At 46.3% G+C, this 19,705-nt stretch overlaps 1 long non-coding RNA gene across 1 annotated transcript; it reads right to left on the bottom strand.

Annotated features, from left to right (window-relative positions):
• Nucleotides 1-13,753: 13,753 nt before the first annotated feature.
• Nucleotides 13,754-19,442, bottom strand: LOC124029247. The gene is made up of 3 exons (XR_006837747.1): nt 19,376-19,442; nt 15,614-15,752; nt 13,754-13,783 (listed from the first exon to the last, which is right to left on the bottom strand). It is a non-coding gene; the product is annotated as an uncharacterized LOC124029247 (long non-coding RNA).
• Nucleotides 19,443-19,705: the final 263 nt, after the last annotated feature.

Here is a 19,705-nt window from a genome sequence, read left to right as displayed (position 1 = left end):
ATCGTTCTGATATCTCTACAGTGGACTCATGACTGATCGTTCTGATATCTCTACAGTGGACTCATGACTGATCGTTCTGATATCTCTACAGTGGACTCATGACTGATCGTTCTGATATCTCTACAGTGGACTCACGACTGATCGTTCTGATATCTCTACAGTGGACTCACGACTGATCGTTGTTGCACAGCCTTTTGTATTCCTCTCAGACATGTGAGACTTCATCACACCCAAGCACTGTACTCTGTCTTTGGGACCATCTGGTGCCTAAGGAGGTCACTGACTGGCATGCGACATGCCGGGGGGGGGCAGACCACATACGATGCACCCCGGCCCGTACCCCAAACACCACTGTACCCCCTTACACCCCCGTCTCCAAACCCCCACCCCATGTCTCCTATCCCGTGTCCCCCAGGCCAAATCACAATCACAGCACAAGTCAATGATCAGCGCAGTGCTGCACTTTCAATGGGAGATGATCAGTGAGATGTGTAAATCTGCCCTTTAGTCACAGACACCCCCCCCTCCTCCTGCTCCTCCTCCCCCTCCTCCTCCTCCCCCTCCTCCTCCTCCCTTCACCCCAGTGCTAAGTGTCACTTTCCCCTGATCTGTGACAGGGCTGTTGGTCGGTTTGGCTGGAGGGGTTAGAATAAGAGTCAGGGCACAGGGCTGTTGGTCGGTTTGGCTGGAGGGGTTAGAATAAGAGTCAGGGCACAGGGCTGTTGGTCGGTTTGGCTGGAGGGGTTAGAATAAGAGTCAGACCACAGGGCTGTTGGTCGGTTTGGCTGGAGGGGTTAGAATAAGAGTCAGGGCACAGGGCTGTGGTGTGGATGTGGCTGGGCATTGTGTGGCAGCCCTACTCTGTGGGACAGAGGAACACAGGGTTGGTAGGAACACAAACAATGTCTATATTTGGTCCAATACATGTCTTTATCTTCCTGTCACAGACCTTTTTCTGTTTGTCCTTGAGGATAACAAAAAGCTGTCATATCCCTGACCTCATGTCAACTCAGTAAACTAAATGGGTCATTGGATACGGCGCTTTCAGGAAGTATCGACTTTTCCCACAGTTTGTTACGTTACAGCCTTAATCTAAAATGGATTAAATTCATTTATTTTCTCATCAATCTACACACAATACACCATAACGACAAAGAGAAAAAAGGTTCTTAGATTTTTTTGCAAATGTATAAAAATTAAATACTTATGTAAATAAGGTATCTGTTTTTTTGTTTTAAAATATATTATATATTGTTTTCTCTTTGTCAATATGTGGTATTGTGATGTCATTATAGAATTGTGTGATGGCATTATGGGGTATTGTGATGGCATTATGGTGTATTGTACATTCGCCATTATGGGGTATTGTGATGTCATTATGGTGTATTGTGATGATGTCGTGTGGTGTATTGTGATGTCATTATGGGGTATTGTGATGTCATTATGGTGTATTGTGATGTCATTATGGGGGTAGTGTGATGTCATTATGGAAGTAGTGTGATGTCATTTATGGGGTATTGTGATGTCATTATGGGGTATTGTGATGTCATTATGGGGTATTGTGATGTCATTATGGGGTATTGTGATGTAATTATGGGGTAGTGTGATGCCATTATGGGGGTATGGTGATGTCATTATGGGGTAGTGTGATGTCATTATGGTGTATTGTGTGTAGATTGATGAGGAAATACATGAATTTAATGTAACAAAAACAGACCTGGTACGGTCCATCACCATGTACTGGTATGGACCATCACCATGTACTGGTATGGACCATCACCATGTACCCTGTATGGGCCATCACCATGTACTGTATGGGCCATCACCATGTACTGTATCACCATGTACTGGCCATCACCATGTACTGTATGGACCATCACCATGGGCCATCACCATGTACTGTATGGACCATCACCATGTACTGTATGGACCATCACCATGTACTGTATGGACCATCACCATGTACTGGTATGGGCCATCACACCATGTACTGTATGGACCATCACCATGTACTGGTACAGACCATCACCATGTACTGTATGGACCATCACCATGTACTGGTATGGACCATCACCATGTACTGGTATGGACCATCACCATGTACTGTATGGACCATCATACGTACTGTAGCATATGGATGGGCCATCACCATGTACTGGTATGGGACCATCACCATGTACTGTATGGACCATCACCGGATGGACCATCACCATGTACTGGTATGGGCCATCACCATGTACTGTATGGGCCATCACCATGGGCGGACCATCACCATGTACCCATCTGTCACCATGGGCAGACCATCACCATGTACTGGTATGGACCATCACTACGTACTGGTATGTCACTGAGTATGGACCATCACTATGTATGTATGGACCATCAATATGTATGGACCATCACCATGTACTGGTACAGACCATCACCATGTACTGGTATGGACCATCACTATGTACCAGTACAGACCATCACTATGTACTGGTATGGACCATCACTATGTACTGTATGGACCATCACTATGTACTGGTACAGACCATCACTATGTACTGGTACAGACCATCACTATGTACTGGTATGGACCATCACTATGTACTGGTATGGACCATCACCATGTACTGGTATGGACCCTCACCGTGTACTGGTACAGACCATCACTATGTACTGGTATAGACCATCACTATGCACTGGTACAGACCATCACTATGTACTGGTATGGACCATCAATATGTACTGGTACAGACCATCACTATGTACTGGTATGGACCATCACTATGTACTGGTACAGACCATCACCATGTACTGGTACAGACCATCACTATGTACTGGTATGGACCATCACTATGTACTGGTACAGACCATCACCATGTACTGGTATGGACCCTCAACATGTACTGGTACAGACCAGGAATCTACTATGTTTTTCTGTGTATCATGCCAACTCCATGTCACTCATTGTCATGCCATCACTATGATCATTAATGAATAAAGGTTTATATTTGAAGATTGCTTGACCATGAGCTATGTACTGGTATGGACCATCACTATGCTACTGAAAGTACAGATTATGCCATGTACTTAGTCAGGTTCCTTCACTATGTACTGGTACAGACCCATCACTAGTTAATACCAAACCCAGTCAGGTTCCTTCAACAGGCTGGGCTGATCTGGGACCAGGCTGTTTTTCTGTTAATACCAAACCCAGTCAGGTTCCTTCAGGCTGGGCTGATCTGGGGACCAGGCTAGAGGAATTAATACCAAACCCAGTCAGGTTCCTTCAGGATGGGCTGATCTGGGACCAGGCTAAAGGAAGTTAATACCAAACCCAGTCAGGATCCTTCAGGCTGGGTTGATCTGGGACCAGGCTAGAGGAAGTTAATACCAAACCCAGTCAGGTTCCTTCAGGATGGGCTGATCTGGGACCAGGCTAAAGGAAGTTAATACCAAACCCAGTCAGGTTCCTTCAGGATGGGCTGATCTGGGACCAGGCTAGAGGAAGTTAATACCAAACCCAGTCAGGTTCCTTCAGGATGGGCTGATCTGGGACCAGGCTAAAGGAAGTTAATACCAAACCCAGTCAGGTTCCTTCAGGATGGGCTGATCTGGGACCAGGCTAAAGGAAGTTAATACCAAACCCAGTCAGGTTCCTTCAGGATGGGCTGATCTGGGACCAGGCTAGTGGGCTGAATTACAAAGAGATGGGTGTTGTTCCTACATGAAGACCAGGTCTTCTGTGTTGTGTAATTTCCATGGTGTCTATCTGTGTCTTTTGATTTACATTAACACAGCTAGCAGCTCAATATGGTTAACATTAACACAGCTAACAGCTCAATGTGGTTAACATTAACACAGCTAACATCTGGGACCAGCTCAATATGGCTGAATTAAAAGAGCTAACAGTTCCTACAATATGATTAAGGTCTTCTGTGTTGACTAATTTCACAGCTAACAGCTACCAGCTCAATATGATTAACATTAACACAGCTAGCAGCTCAATATGGTTAACATTAACACAGCTAACAGCTCAATATGGTTAACATTAACACAGCTAACAGCTCAATATGGTTAACATTAACACAGCTAACAGCTCAATATGATTAACATTAACACAGCTAACAGCTCAATGTGGTTAACATTAATACAAATATGGTTAACATTAACACAGCTAACAGCTCAATATGGTTAACATTAACACAGCTAACAGCTCAATATGTTTAACATTAACACAGCTAACAGCTCAATGTGGTTAACATTAACACAGCTAACAGCTCAATATGGTTAACATTAACACAGCTATCAGCTCAATATGGTTAACATTAACACAGCTAACAGCTCAATGTGGTTAACATTAACACAGCTAACAGCTCAATATGGTTAACATTAACACAGCTAGCAGCTCAATATGGTTAACATTAACACAGCTAGCAGCTCAATATGGTTAACATTAACACAGCTACCAGCTCAATGTGGTTAATACTAACACAGCTAACAGCTCAATATGGTTAACATTAACACAGCTGCCAGCTCAATGTGGTTAACATTAACACAGCTAACAGCTCAATATGGTTAACATTAACACAGCTAGCAGCTCAATATGGTTAACATTAACACAGCTAGCAGCTCAATATGGTTAACATTAACACAGCTAACAGCTCAATATGGTTAACATTAACACAGCTAACAGCTCCCAGCTCAATATGATTAACATTAACACAGCTAACAGCTCAATATGGTTAACATTAACACAGCTAACAGCTCAATATGTCAACAGATGGTAGGAGATAGTGTAGCTCTGCTGACACCCACACTGGGATCACTCTGCCGTGGTTTGGGGGGAGGAAGAGAGGAGGGGGGAGAACGAGGTGGGAGGGGTGCTATGATAATGCTAATCTGTAAATGTGATACTGATCATTCTGTAGGGAGGACAGCTGTTGTGGGCTGTAGTCATGGCTGCTGACCCTGAGAGAGAGAGGGACATCATCCCATATACCACCCTATTCCCTATATAGTGCACTACTTTAGACCAGAACCCTATGGAACCCTATTCCCTATATAGTGCACTACTTTAGACCAGAGCCCTATGGAACCCTATTCCCTATATAGTGGTACTACTATAGACCAGAGCCCTATGGAACCCTATTCCCTATATAGTGGTACTACTATAGACCAGAGCCCTATTCCCTATATAGTGGTACTACTATAGACCAGAGCCCTATTCCCTATATAGTGGTACTACTATAGACCAGAGCCCTATTCCCTATATAGTGGTACTACTATAGACCAGAGCCCTATTCCCTATATAGTGGTACTACTATGACCAGAGCCTATTCTATATAGTGTGTACTACTATAGACCAGAGCCCTATTCCCTATATAGTGGTACTACTATAGACCAGAGCCCTATTCCCTATATAGTGGTACTACTATAGACCAGAGCCCTATTCCCTATATAGTGGTACTACTATAGACCAGAGCCCTATTCCCTATATAGTGGTACTACTATAGACCAGAGCCCTATTCCCTATATAGTGGCACTACTTTAGACCAGAACCCTATTCCCTATATAGTGGTACTACTATAGACCAGAGCCCTATTCCCTATATAGTACACTACTATAGACCAGAGCCCTATGGCACCATTCCCTATATAGTGCACTACTTTTCACCAGAGACCTAGAGGAACAGGGGGTGCCATTTGGAACACAAAAATGGAGACTGGTGGAGAATGTAGTTGTAGTTAGCAGCTGTAACTGGAGGGGCGACTGGCTGGCTGGCTGACTGGCTGGATGGCTGGCTGACTGGCTGGCTGGCTGGCTGACTGGCTGGCTGGCTGACTGGCTAGCTGGCTGGTTGACTGACTGACTGACTGACTGGCTGACTGGATGGCTGACTGGCTGGCTGGCTGGCTGGCTAGCTGGCTGGCTGACTGGATGGCTGGCAGACTGGATGGCTGGCTAGCTGACTGGACACTGAGCGATAAACATTGACAGAGGGCTGCTGATATTTTAGTGTCTGAGAGTATTGGCTCTGGAGACAACAGACACCAGCTTGGTTGAACTGACTCAGTATTATTCCGTATGAGAAGGCTACCGTAAAGTAAAATACGCTTGGACAGTTCAGGGGTTCAACCGGGTTAATCACATCATCTATACCGAGTTCAAAGTCAAACCCTGGAACAGGTTTGTCAAGTCAGACATTTTCTTCAGCAGACTGTTAACAAGTTTAAATTGAGGCCCGACAGATAGACCTCTCTACTGGTTAATGTTTATGGAGTTGGTTAACTTGTCTCAGACCCTGTTCTGTCTAAGTCTCTACAGAGCTTACAGTATGCCTTGTCTAAGACCCTATTCTGTCTAAGTCTCTACAGAGCTTACAGTATGCCCTGTCTAAGATCCTGTTGTCTAAGTCTCTACAGAGCTTACAGTATGCCTTGTCTAAGATGCTGTTCTGTCTAAGTCTCTACAGAGCTTACAGTATGCCCTGTCTAAGATCCTGTTCTGTCTAAGTCTCTACAGAGCTTACAGTATGCCCTGTCTAAGATGCTGTTCTGTCTAAGTCTCTACAGAGCTTACAGTATGCCCTGTCTAAGATGCTGTTCTGTCTAAGTCTCTACAGAGCTTACAGTATGCTTTGTCTAAGATCTGACTGAGACAAGGAAGTGACTGACAATGTTGTGACCTCACTCTCTCTCACACACACACACACACACACACACACACACACACACACAATTGTATGTCAAGGCAGTGAAGTCACTGAGAGAGCTCTCTGTAACACAGTGTGTCTACAGTCCCTCCTGACACTGCTCTAAGACGCACACACACACACACACACACACACACACACACACACACACACACACACACACACACACACACACACACACACACACACACACACACACACACACACACACACACACACACACACACACACACACACACACACACACACACACACTAGAGGTGTGTGGTCTGCTGTTTGTTCACCCGCACAGACCCACAATTACTAATAGCCCATCCGTACCCACCCGTCTACACGTGATAATTGAAATATATAGGAACATACGTTGTAGGGTACAGTCAGAGACAGCAGAAAGATATTTGGACAGGGTGCAGGCTTTTTTGGGGCCTACTTCTGCTTATAATTTCTGACATTTTGGTGGAAGGCTGTTAGTGAGTCAACTTCTCTATGATGAGATACATGCAGCTCCTCTTCTGTCATTACTTGTTGCCCTATAAGACTAAATAAAACCCTATTGGTCAACAGAATAATGTTATGACGTGATAGAATGAATCAATCTGGCCGACATCGGTCACGTTCTCTCTGTCATCTCCACTCCTTTAAGGATCAAAAATATTGTTTTTAGGGACCAGGGAGAAAATGCAATAAAAATAAATGACGGGAAATTATTTTCTGCATCAGTCTGACCGGTTGAAAGGAAAATAGAACGCTGTGAAAAACGACCCAACATGTTTCTGATCAGATGTCAGGTCGGCTTGGATGCATATTGAATGTGGTTGAAATACTATCGGCTTTTATGATGCTGATAAAGATAGCACCTTTACAGACGGTCCCTAACTACACATTCTTCTCTCTAGATGCTGATAAAGATAGCACCTTTAAAGACATTCTTCTCTCAGATACTGATAAAGATAGCACCTTTAAAGACGGTCCCTAACTACACACTCACATTCTCTCAAGATGCTGATAAAGATAGCACCTTTAAAGACGGTCCCTAACTACACACTCACATTCTCTCAAGATACTGATAAAGATAGCACCTTTAAAGACGGTCCCTAACTACACACTCACATTCTCTCTAGATGCTGATAAAGATAGCACCTTTAAAGACGGTACCTTTACATTCTCTCAAGATGCTGATAAAGATACCCTTTACAGACTCCCTAACTACACATTCACATTCTCTCTAGATGCTGATAAAGATAGCACCTTTAAAGACGGTCCCTAACTACACACTCACATTCTCTCAAGATGCTGATAAAGATAGCACCTTTAAAGACGGTCCCTAACTACACACTCACATTCTCTCTAGATGCTGATAAAGATAGCACCTTTACAGACGGTCCCTAACTACACACTCACATTCTCTCTAGATGCTGATAAAGAGGGTACCTTTACAGATGGTCCCTAACTACACATTCACATTCTCTCTAGATGCTGATAAAGATAGCACCTTTACAGACGGTCCCTAACTACACATTCACATTCTCTCTAGATGCTGAAAGAAAGACATCATATTTCTCCACTTCTGTTCCCAAATCAAAATGTACATTTGGTGGATCATTTTACTGCAAGAAATACTTCAGTCAGCAGGAGTTACAGTCAAACAAAGGATCCTGATGAAACAAACCCTATGGAAGGATCCTGATGTAACAAACCCTATGGAAGGATCCTGATGTAACAAACCCTATAGAAGGATCCTGATGAAACAAACCCTATGGAAGGATCCTGATGTAACAAACCCTATGGAAGGATCCTGATGAAACAAACCCTATAGAAGGATCCTGATGTAACAAACCCTATGGAAGGATCCTGATGTAACAAACCCTATAGAAGGATCCTGATGTAACAAACCCTATAGAAGGATCCTGATGTAACAGGATCCTGATGTAACAAACCCTATAGAAGGATCCTGATGTAACAAACCCTATAGAAGGATCCTGATGTAACAAACCCTATGGATGGATCCTGATGTAACAAACCCTATAGAAGGATCCTGATGTAACAAACCCTATAGAAGGATCCTGATGTAACAAACCCTATAGAAGGATCCTGATGCCAACCCTATGTGAATGATCTGATGCAGTAACAGAAGCCCTGAGACAGGAAAGATGTAACAATACCCTATAGAAGGATCCTGATGTACCAAACCCTATAGAAGGATCCTGATGAAACAAACCCTAATGAAATAGCATGTGCCACACCGAGTCTTGTGAATGATGCTGAGGCAGTAAAGAGAGAGCCTGAGACAGAGAAAGAGGGGGCGAGATAGAGAGAGGGTGAGAGAGAGAGTGAGAGAGAATAAGAGAGAGAGAGAGAGAGAGAGAGAGAGAGAGAGAGAGAGAGAGAGACAGAGACAGAGACAGAGACAGAGACAGAGACAGAGACAGAGACAGAGAGAGAGAGAGAGAGGAGACAGAGCAGAGACAGAGAGAGAGAGAGACAGGACGAAGACAGAGACAGGCGGAGAAGAGACAGAGACAGAGACAGAGACAGAGACAGAGAGAGAGAGAGAGAGAAGAAGGAGAGAAAGAGAGAGAGGACAGGGAGAGAGAGTGAAAGACAGGGTGAGAGACAGTGAAAGACAGAGTGAAAGACAGGGTGAGAGACAGTGAAAGAAGAGACGAGAGAGAGGAGAGAGAGAGAGAGAGGAGAGAGAGAGATGTGGAAGAGAGAGAGACAGTGAGATAGCAGTTCCTCTTGCCTTGTCGAAGAACTCGTGAGAGACGTACGGTCTTGTCGATGTTGGTCTTGGTGTCTTCTACCCTCTGGGAGAAGTCATGCAGGTGGACCCCAGAAGGATCGAACTTTGACCTCGACACCTGCAGCTCGGCTGACGACAAGTCTTCCCAGCGTTCTAGACGTTTCAGCAGCGCCTCGCCTCCCTTACAGTGTTCCTATAGGACAGAACAGACAGTCAACTCTAACCCTTACAGTGCTCCTATTGGACAGAACAGACAGTCAACTCTAACCCTTACAGTGTTCCTATAGGAAACAGAACAGACAGTGTTCCTATAGGAACTCAACTCTCAACCCTTACAGTGTTCCTATAGGACAGAACAGACAGTCAACTCTAACCCTTACAGTGTTCCTATAGGACAGAACAGACAGTCAACTCTAACCCTTACAGTGTTCCTATTGGACAGAACAGACAGTCAACTCTAACCCTTACAGTGTTCCTATAGGACAGAACAGACAGTCAACTCTAACCCTTACAGTGTTCCTATAGGACAGAACAGACAGCAACTCTCAACCCACAGTGTTCCTATAGGACAGAACAGACAGTCAACTCTAACCCTTAGTGTTCCTATTGGACAGAACAGACAGTCAACTCTAACCCTTACAGTGTTCCTATAGGACAGAACAGACAGTCAACTCTAACCCTTACAGTGTTCCTATAGGACAGAACAGACAGTCAACTCTAACCCGTACAATGTTCCTATAGGACAGAACAGACAGTCAACTTTAACCCTTACAGTGCTCCTATTGGACAGAACAGACAGTCAACTCTAACCCTTACAGTGTTCCTATAGGACAGAACAGACAGTCAACTCTAACCCGTACAATGTTCCTATAGGACAGAACAGACAGTCAACTTTAACCCTTACAGTGCTCCTATTGGACAGAACAGACAGTCAACTCTAACCCTTACAGTGCTCCTATAGGACAGAACAGACAGTAACTCTATAGCTCACACACAACCCTATAGGATTGTGAAATGTTTACTCTTAACATTACTTAACACCTCTGAACAAAATGTTGGCAGTCAATCTCTTTTGTGTTCACACAGCAAAGACCTTTGACGTCGTATAGCCACTCAGCCTTTGTTAAAATACTCCAAACCTGAAGGTGGCAGTAGTGTTGTTTGGCATCTCATGTCCGTGTTATTAGCTTAGCTTATGGTCTAGATTCCAATGTTAAATACTAGCTATGCTAATGTTGCTACAGTAGTGTTGTTTTACATCGCATGTCTGTGTTATTAGCTTAGCTTATGGTCTAGATTCCAATGTTATCTAGCTAGCTATGCTAATGTTGCTACAGTAGTGTTGTTTGGCACGCATGTCTGTGTTATTAGCTTAGCTTATGGTCTAGATTCAATGTTATCTAGCTAGCTATGCTAATGTTGCTACAGTAGTGTTGTTTGGCAGTGTGTTGTTTATTAGCTTAGCTTATGGTCTAGATTCCAATGTTATCTAGCTAGCTAGCTATGCTAATGTTGCTACAGTAGTGTTGTTTGGCATCGCATGTTGTGTTATTAGCTTAGCTTATGGTCTAGATTCCAATGTTATCTAGCTAGTTATGCTAATGTTGCTACAGTAGTGTTGTTTGGCATCGCACGTCTGTGTTATTAGCTTAGCTTATGGTCTAGATTCCAATGTTATCTAGCTAGTTATGCTAATGTTGCTATTGTATAAAGCCCCTGTAGATAACATGTCTGATCCTTATTAGCTAGATATGGTCTAGAAATTCCAACGTTAGATCTAGCTATCTAGCTAGCTGCGCTAATGTTGCTATTTTGTATAAAGCCCCTGCAGATAACAGCCAGATCCCACAGCTAGATAACTAAAAACAACTAAATTCACACTCCATGAGCGCATTGACTGCCACCGGCAGCCCCATATTTAATGTTTAGCTAACTAACGTTATTGCATTATTTGGTTGTTAGCGCAACATGGCCATTTTAATGTAAGTTAGCTAAGGACACTGCACTAAGTCGGTTAGCTAATTGACAGGTGGTTGTTAGCTAGCATGGAAACTAATCCATGTGATTGTTAGCTATAGTGTCAATACTAGCCAGTATTGCCATTATAATGTGGTTGTTAGCTAGCATGTGGTTGTTAGCCATTTATAATGTGGTTGTTAGCTAGCATGGCCATTATAATGTGGTTGTTAGCTAGCATGGCATTATAATGTGGTTGTTAGCTAGCATGGCCATTATAATGTGGTTGTTAGCTAGCATGGCCAGTGGTTGTTAGCTAGCATGGCCATTATAATGTGGTTGTTAGCTAGCATGGCCATTATAATGTGGTTGTTAGCTAGCATGGCCATTATAATGTGGTTGTTAGCTAGCATGGCCATTATAATGTGGTTGTTAGCTAGGCATTATAATGTGGTTGTTAGCCATTTATAATGTGGTTGTTAGCTAGCATGGCCATTATAATGTGGTTGTTAGCTAGCATGGCCATTATAATGTGGTTGTTAGCTAGCATGGCCATTATAATGTGGTTGTTAGCTAGCATGGCCATTATAATGTGGTTGTTAGTTAGCTTGTTAGAGCATGGCCATTATAATGTGGTTGTTAGCTAGCATGGCCATTATAATGTGGTTGTTAGCTAGCATGGCCATTATAATGTGGTTGTTAGCTAGCATGGCCATTATAATGTGGTTGTTAGCTTGGCCATTATGTGGTAGCTAGCACATATTATAATGCCATTATAATAATGTGGTTGTTAGCTAGCATGGCCATTATAATGTGGTTGTTAGCTAGCATTATAATGGCCATTATATATGTGGTTGTTAGCTAGCATGGCCATTATAATGTGGTTGTTAGCTAGCATGGCCATTATAATGTGGTTGTTAGCTAGCATGGCCATTATAATGTGGTTGTTAGTTAGCCATTATAATGTGGTTGTTAGCTAGCATGGCCATTATAATGTGGTTGTTAGCTAGCATGGGCCATTATAATGTGGTTGTTAGCATGGCCATTATAATGTGGTTGTTAGCTAGCATGGTCATTATAATGTGGTTGTTAGCTAGCATGGCCATTATAATGTGGTTGTTAGCTAGCATGGCCATTATAATGTGGTTGTTAGCTAGCATGGCCATTATAATGTGGTTGTTAGCTAGCATGGCCATTATAATGTGGTTGTTAGCATTATAATGTGGTTGTTAGCTAGCATGGCCATTATAATGTGGTTGTTAGCTACATGGCCATTATAATGTGGTTGTTAGCTAGCATGGCCATTATAATGTGGTTGTTAGCTAGCATGGCCATTATAATGTGGTTGTTAGCTAGCATGGCCATTATAATGTGTTTGTTAGCTAGCATGGCCATTATAATGTGGTTGTTAGCTAGCATGGCCATTATAATGTGGTTGTTAGCTAGCATGGCCATTATAATGTGGTTGTTAGCTAGCATGGCCATTATAATGTGGTTGTTAGCTAGCATGGCCATTATAATGTGGTTGTTAGCTAGCATGGAGGTAGTATTTAGTGTTTGTGTGCATTGTGTCTGTGCACGATCCCATAGTCTACATTATGAAGTGATACATGTAACCGTGGATGTCAGTCAGACAGCCAGTCAGTCGACCAGTCAGTCAGTCAGACAGCCAGTCAGCCAGCCAGTCAGACAGTCAGTCAGTCAGTCAGCCAGTCAGTCGACCAGTCAGTCAGTCAGACAGCCAGTCAGCCAGCCAGTCAGACAGTCAGTCAGCCAGTCAGACAGTCAGCCAGCCAGTCAGACAGTCAGACAGTCAGTCAGCCAGTCAGTCAGTCAATCAGTCAGTCAGAGGTACCTACGTAAGCAGCAGTGTAGAAGGAGAGAGAGACAGTCAGCCAGTCAGCCAGTCAGTCAGTCAATCAGTCAGTCAGTCAGAGGTACCTACGTAAGCAGCAGTGTAGAGAGAGACAGCCAGTCAGCCAGTCAGTCAGCCAGTCAGACAGCCAGCCAGTCAGACAGCCAGTCAGCCAGCCAGCCAGCCAGTCAGCCAGCCAGTCAGCCAGCCAGTCAACCAGTCAGTCAGCCAACCAGTCAGTCAGTCAGTCAGAGGTACCTATGTAGGCAGCAGTGTAGAAGGAGAGAGAGACAGCCAGTCAGCCAGCCAGTCAGTCAGTCAGCCAGTCAGCCAGCCAGTCAGTCAGCCAGCCAGCCAGCCAGTCAGTCAGTCAGCCAACCAGCCAGCCAGTCAGTCAGAGGTACCTACGTAAGCAGCAGTGTAGAAATCTCTGAAGAGGGTCTGTTTCCTGTGCAGCTGCTCCAGAGAATCCTCCAGCTCTCCGAGCGTTCTCAGACGACTCTCCAACCTCCTCAATCCAGTCACTCACCTGCACGTACGCACACACACACACACACACACACACACACACACACACACACACACACACACACACACACACACACACACACACACACACACACACACACACACACACACACACACACACACACACACACACACACACACACAAATCCTTAGGAACGGGGTCATGAATAGAAGGTCAATATGTTACTATTCCCTCTACTCCTCCAGGTCTCCGTTCTCAGACGACTCTCTCCTACTTTTATTATACCGGTACACAGATCTATCTACTGATAACAAATGTTTATTTTGGGACTGTTCTTATGTCAGAAGATGTTGGAGTCCCAGCCCCTATCCCCTAACACCCAGCCCCCTATACCCAGCCCTATACCCCAGCCCTATACCCCAGCCCTATACCCAGCCCTAACACAGCCCTATACCCAGCCCTAACACCCAGCCCTATACCCAGCCCTATACCCAGCCCTAACACCCAGCCCTATCCCCTATCCCCTAACACCCAGCCCTAACACCCAGCCCTATACCCAGCCCTATACCCAGCCCTATACCCAGCCCTATACCCAGCCCTAACACCCAGCCCTATCCCCTAACACCCAGCCCTATACCCCATCTCTATACCCCAGCCCTATACCTAGCCCTATACCCAGCCCTATACCCCATCCCTATACCCAGCCCTATACCCCATCCCTATACCCCATCCCTATACCTCATCCCTATACCCAGCCCTATACCCAGCCCTATACCCAGCCACAGCCCTATACCCAGCCCTATACCCCATCCGTTTACCCAGCCCTATACCCCAGACCTATATCCAGCCCTATACCCAGCCCTATACCCCAGACCTATACCCAGCCCTATACCCAGCCCTATACCCCAGACCTATACCCAGCCCTATACCCCATCCCTATACCCCATCCCTATACCCAGCCCTATACCCAGCCCCTAACACCCAGCCCTATACCCAGCTCTATACCCCAGCCCTATACCCAGCCCTAACACCCAGCCCTATACCCTATACCCCATCCCTATACCCAGCCCTAGCCCTAACACCCAGCCCTATACCCTATACCCCATCCCTATACCCCATCCCTATATCCATCCCTATACCCCAGCCCTATAACCAGCCCTATAACCAGCCCTATACCCAGCCCTATTCCCAGCCCTATACCCCAGCCCTATACCCCAGCCCCTAACACCCATCCCTATACCCAGCCCTATACCCCAGCCGTAACACCCAGCCCTATTCCCAGCCCTATACCATAGCCCTAACACCCAGCCCTATACCCTAGCCCTAACACCCAGCCCTATACCCCAGCCCTATACCCTAGCCCTAACACCCAGCCCTAACACCCAGCTCTAACACCCAGCCCTATACCCCAGCCCTAACACCCAGCTCTAACACCCAGCCCTATACCCCAGCCCTGTACCCAACCCTATACCCCAACCCTATACCCCAGCCCTATACCCCAGCCCTGTACCCCAGCCCTATACCCAGCCAAATACCCCAACCGTATACCCAGCCCTATACCCCATCCCTATACCCAGCCCCTATCCCCTAACACCCAGCCCTATACCCCAGCCCTATACCCCAACCCTATACCCCAACCCTGTACCCCAGCCCTGTACCCCAGCCCTATACCCCAGCCCTATACCCCAGCCCTATACCCCAGCCCTGTACCCCAGCCCCTATACCCCAGCCCTATTCCCCAGCCCTGTACCCTATACAGCCCTATTCCCAGCCCTTACCCAGCCCTATACCCCAGCACTAACACCCAGCCCTATACCCCAGCCCTATACCGAGCCCTATACCCCAGCCCGAACACCCAGCCCCTCTCACCTCCTTGAATCCCTGCTCCAGACTCTTGAACTCCATGATAAAGTCCAGTTCCTGAGTGCGTTGGTTGGACAGCATCACCAGCTTGTGAACCAGCTCATCCACCTGATCGTACAGACCAGCCACAACCTCTACGGCATCTCTGGAGGGACACACAGAGAGAGACAGTCCTTTAGACTTCCAGCAGGACAGATAGAGGCAGGCTCCTTTAGACTTCTCTACGGCATCTCTGGAGGGACACACAGAGAGAGAGATAGTCCTTTTTAGACTTCTCTACGGCATCTCTGGAGGGACACACAGAGAGAGAGACAGTCCTAAAGACTTCTACGGCATCTCTGGAGGGACACACAGAGAGAGAGATAGTCCTTTAGACTTCTCTACGGCATCTCTGGAGGGACACACAGAGAGAAAGACAGTCCTTTAGACTTCCAGCAGGACAGATAGAGGCAGGCTCCTTTAGAAGACAGTACAGTAGTTCCTCAGTCCAATACAACTTTTCCTTGCACAGTAGAAACAAGACACTTTCAGCTAGGATAGACTCTCTTGACTCAGACGACAGCTAAGATAGAGTCCCTTGACTCAGACGACAGCTAGGAAAGAGTCCCTTGACTCAGACGACAGCTAGGATAGACTCTCGTGACTCAGAGGACAGCTAGGATAGAGTCCCTTGACTCAGACGACAGCTAGGATAGACTCGTGACTCAGAGGACAGCTAGGATAGACTCTCTTCACTCAGACGACAGCTAGGAGAGACTCGTGACTCAGAGGACAGCTAGTAAAGACTCTCTTCACTCAGAGGACTATCTTTCACCAAAATCAAACTTCTGATTTTGAACTGTAGAAGAAAGATGTGATTGTATTGTTGACCGTTCCTCTCTGAAGAAAAGCAAATATTCCCCTCGTGTCTTTAGTTGATGCTAGTCAGAGCCTGTGGTACTACTGTACACTGTGGTCATCACTGACATGGACTGACAGAGCAGGCTGACATCTCATTGGATCACCAGTTGAATTGATTGACATGGGGTGGATGTGTTGATTGAGTTGAGGAATGAGAGATAGAGATTTGATTGGATGAGCTGGTCTGAGTGACAGAGCAGAGTGTGTGTACTCTACCGTGTCTATCTATCTATCTGCTTCCTTGTCCGTTGTGTGTGTGTGTGTGTGTGTGTGTGTGTGTGTGTGTGTGTGTGTGTGTGTGTGTGTGTGTGTGTGTGTGTGTGTGTGTGTGTGTGTGTGTGTGTGTGTGTGTGTGTGTGTGTGTGTGTGTGTGTGTGTGTGTGTGGCGCGCGTGTGTGTGTGGCGCGCGTGTGTGTGTGGCGCGCGTGTGTGTGTGGCGCGCGTGTGTGTGTGGCGCGCGTGTGTGTGTGGCGCGCGTGTGTGTGTGGTTAAGGAAGCATTAGCTCAGGGCTCCAGCAGCAGACACTGACTGAGTGCATTGTGAGGGAAGCCTGGGATGAAGCCCGGGTCGATGACTACAACATGACATCATGGCCTCTAGCTCTACTGTAGTCCAGTATTACAGGACACTGCATTGTCCTCACGTTATACTGTACAGCCATACTCTGTTTCCCCCTACAGTTAGACCAACTCACACACACTACAGTTAGACCAACTCACGTTATACTGTACAGCCATACTCTGTTTCCCCTACAGTTAGACCAACTCACGTTATACTGTACAGCCATACTCTGTTTCCCCTACAGTTAGACCAACTCACACACACAACAGTTAGCCCAACTACAGCCATACTCTGTTTCACACACACAACAGTTAGACCAACTCACACACAACAGTTAGCCCAACTCACACACACACACAACAGTTAGCCCAACTCACACACAACAGTTAGCCCAACTCACACACACACACACTACAGTTAGACCAACTCACACACAACAGTTAGCCCAACTCACACACACACACACTACAGTTAGACCAACTCACACACAACAGTTAGCCCAACTCACACACACACACAGTTAGACCAACACACACAGTTAGACCAACTCACACACAACAGTTAGCCCAACTCTCACACACACACACTACAGTTAGACCAACTCACACACACAACAGTTAGACCAACACACACACACAACAGTTAGACCAACTCACACACAACAGTTAGACCAACTCACACACACACACACACAGTTAGACCAACTCACACACACACACAGTTAGCCCAACTCACACACACACAACAGTTAGACCAACTCACACACACACACAGTTAGACCAACTCACACAGTTAGACCAACTCACACACAGTTAGACCAACTCACACACACACAACAGTTAGACCAACTCACACACACACAACAGTTAGCCCAACTCACACACACACAACAGTTAGACCAACTCACACACACACAACAGTTAGACCAACACACACACACAACAGTTAGACCAACACACACACACAACAGTTAGCCCAACTCACACACACACAACAGTTAGCCCAACTCACACACACACAACAGTTAGCCCAACTCACACACACACACACACACACAACAGTTAGCCCAACTCACACACACACACAACAGTTAGCCCAACTCACACACAACAGTTAGACCAACACACACACAACAGTTAGCCCAACTCACACACACAACAGTTAGCCCAACACACACACAACAGTTAGACCAACTCACACACACAACAGTTAGCCCACATGTGTCATTGTGATGACCTGAAACATTTAAACATCTTTGTAGAACATAAAGATCAGCAGGGTGTTTCTATTGGAGAACCTCCTTTAACTGAGGACAATCAGAATGGACCGTCACACACTCTGCAGGTAGACTAGTGGTTAGAGTGGAGGGGCGGCAGGTAGACTAGTGGTTAGAGGGAGGGGAGGCAGGTAGACTAGTGGTTAGAGTGGAGGGATGGGAGGGTAGACTAGTGGTTAGAGTGGAGGGGCGGCAAGTAGACTAGTGGTTAGAGTGGAGGGACGGCAGGTAGACTAGTGGTTAGAGTGGAGGGCGGCAGGTAGACTAGTGGTTAGAGGGAGGGGCGGCAGGTAGACTAGTGGTTAGAGTGGAGGGGCGGCAGGGTAGACTAGTGGTTAGAGTGGAGGGGTGGCAGGTAGTCTAGTGGAGTTAGTGGTTAGTGGAGGGACGGCAGGTAGACTAGTGGTTAGAGTGGAGGGGTGGAGGGACGGCAGGTAGCCTAGTGGTTAGAGTGGAGGGGGCGGCAGGTAGCCTAGTGGTTAGAGTGGAGGGGCAGGTAGACTAGTGGTTAGAGTGGAGGGGCGGCAGGGTAGCCTAGTGGTTAGAGTGGAGGGACGGCAGGTAGACTAGTGGTTAGAGTGGAGGGGCGGGGCTGGATCTCTGTGTGCTCCTCAGTCTGGTCTCTGTGTGTCTCCTCAGTCTGGATCTCTGTGTGTCTCCAGTCTGGATCTCTGTGTGTCTCCTCAGTCTGGATCTCTGTGTGTCTCCTCAGTCTGGATCTCTGTGTGTCTCCTCAGTCTGGATCTCTGTGTGTCTCCTCAGTCTGGATCTCTGGTGCGGGGTGTGTCTCCTCAGTCTGGATCTCTGTGTGTCTCCTCAGTCTGGATCTCTGTGTGTCTCCTCAGTCTGGATCTCTGTGTGTCTCCTCAGTCTGGATCTCTGTGTCTCTCAGTCTGGATCTCTGTGTGTCTCCTCAGTCTGATCTCTGTGTGTCAGTCTGGATCTCTGTGTGTCTCCTCAGCTACGACCTGGGGCCTTATAGGACAGAGGGAAGCTTCATATGGAGATCACTGAGAGTTGTAGAGATGACCTTGACTACAATGCAGACCAGGTCTCTCTGTTGTCACTTCTCCTTCAGCTGACCAGAACCAGTCCCTCACTGTCTCTGTTGTCACTTCTCCTTCAGCTGACCAGAACCAGAACAAGTCTCTCTGTTGTCACTTCTCCTTCAGCTGACCAGAACCAGAACCAGTCCCTCAGTCTCTGTTGTCACTTCTCCTTCAGATGACCAGAACCAGAACCAGTCCTCAGTCTCTCTGTTGTCACTTCTCCTTCAGATGACCAGAACCAGACCAAGTCCCTCTGTCTCTCTGTTGTCACTTCTCCTTCAGCTGACCAGAACCAGACTTCCCTTCAGCTG

Source organism: Oncorhynchus gorbuscha, unplaced genomic scaffold (assembly GCF_021184085.1).
Source record: "Oncorhynchus gorbuscha isolate QuinsamMale2020 ecotype Even-year unplaced genomic scaffold, OgorEven_v1.0 Un_scaffold_5899, whole genome shotgun sequence".
NCBI lineage: Eukaryota > Metazoa > Chordata > Actinopteri > Salmoniformes > Salmonidae > Oncorhynchus > Oncorhynchus gorbuscha.
The sequence above is the reverse complement of the archived record's forward strand: the minus strand, read 5'-3'. Positions and strand labels throughout refer to the sequence as shown.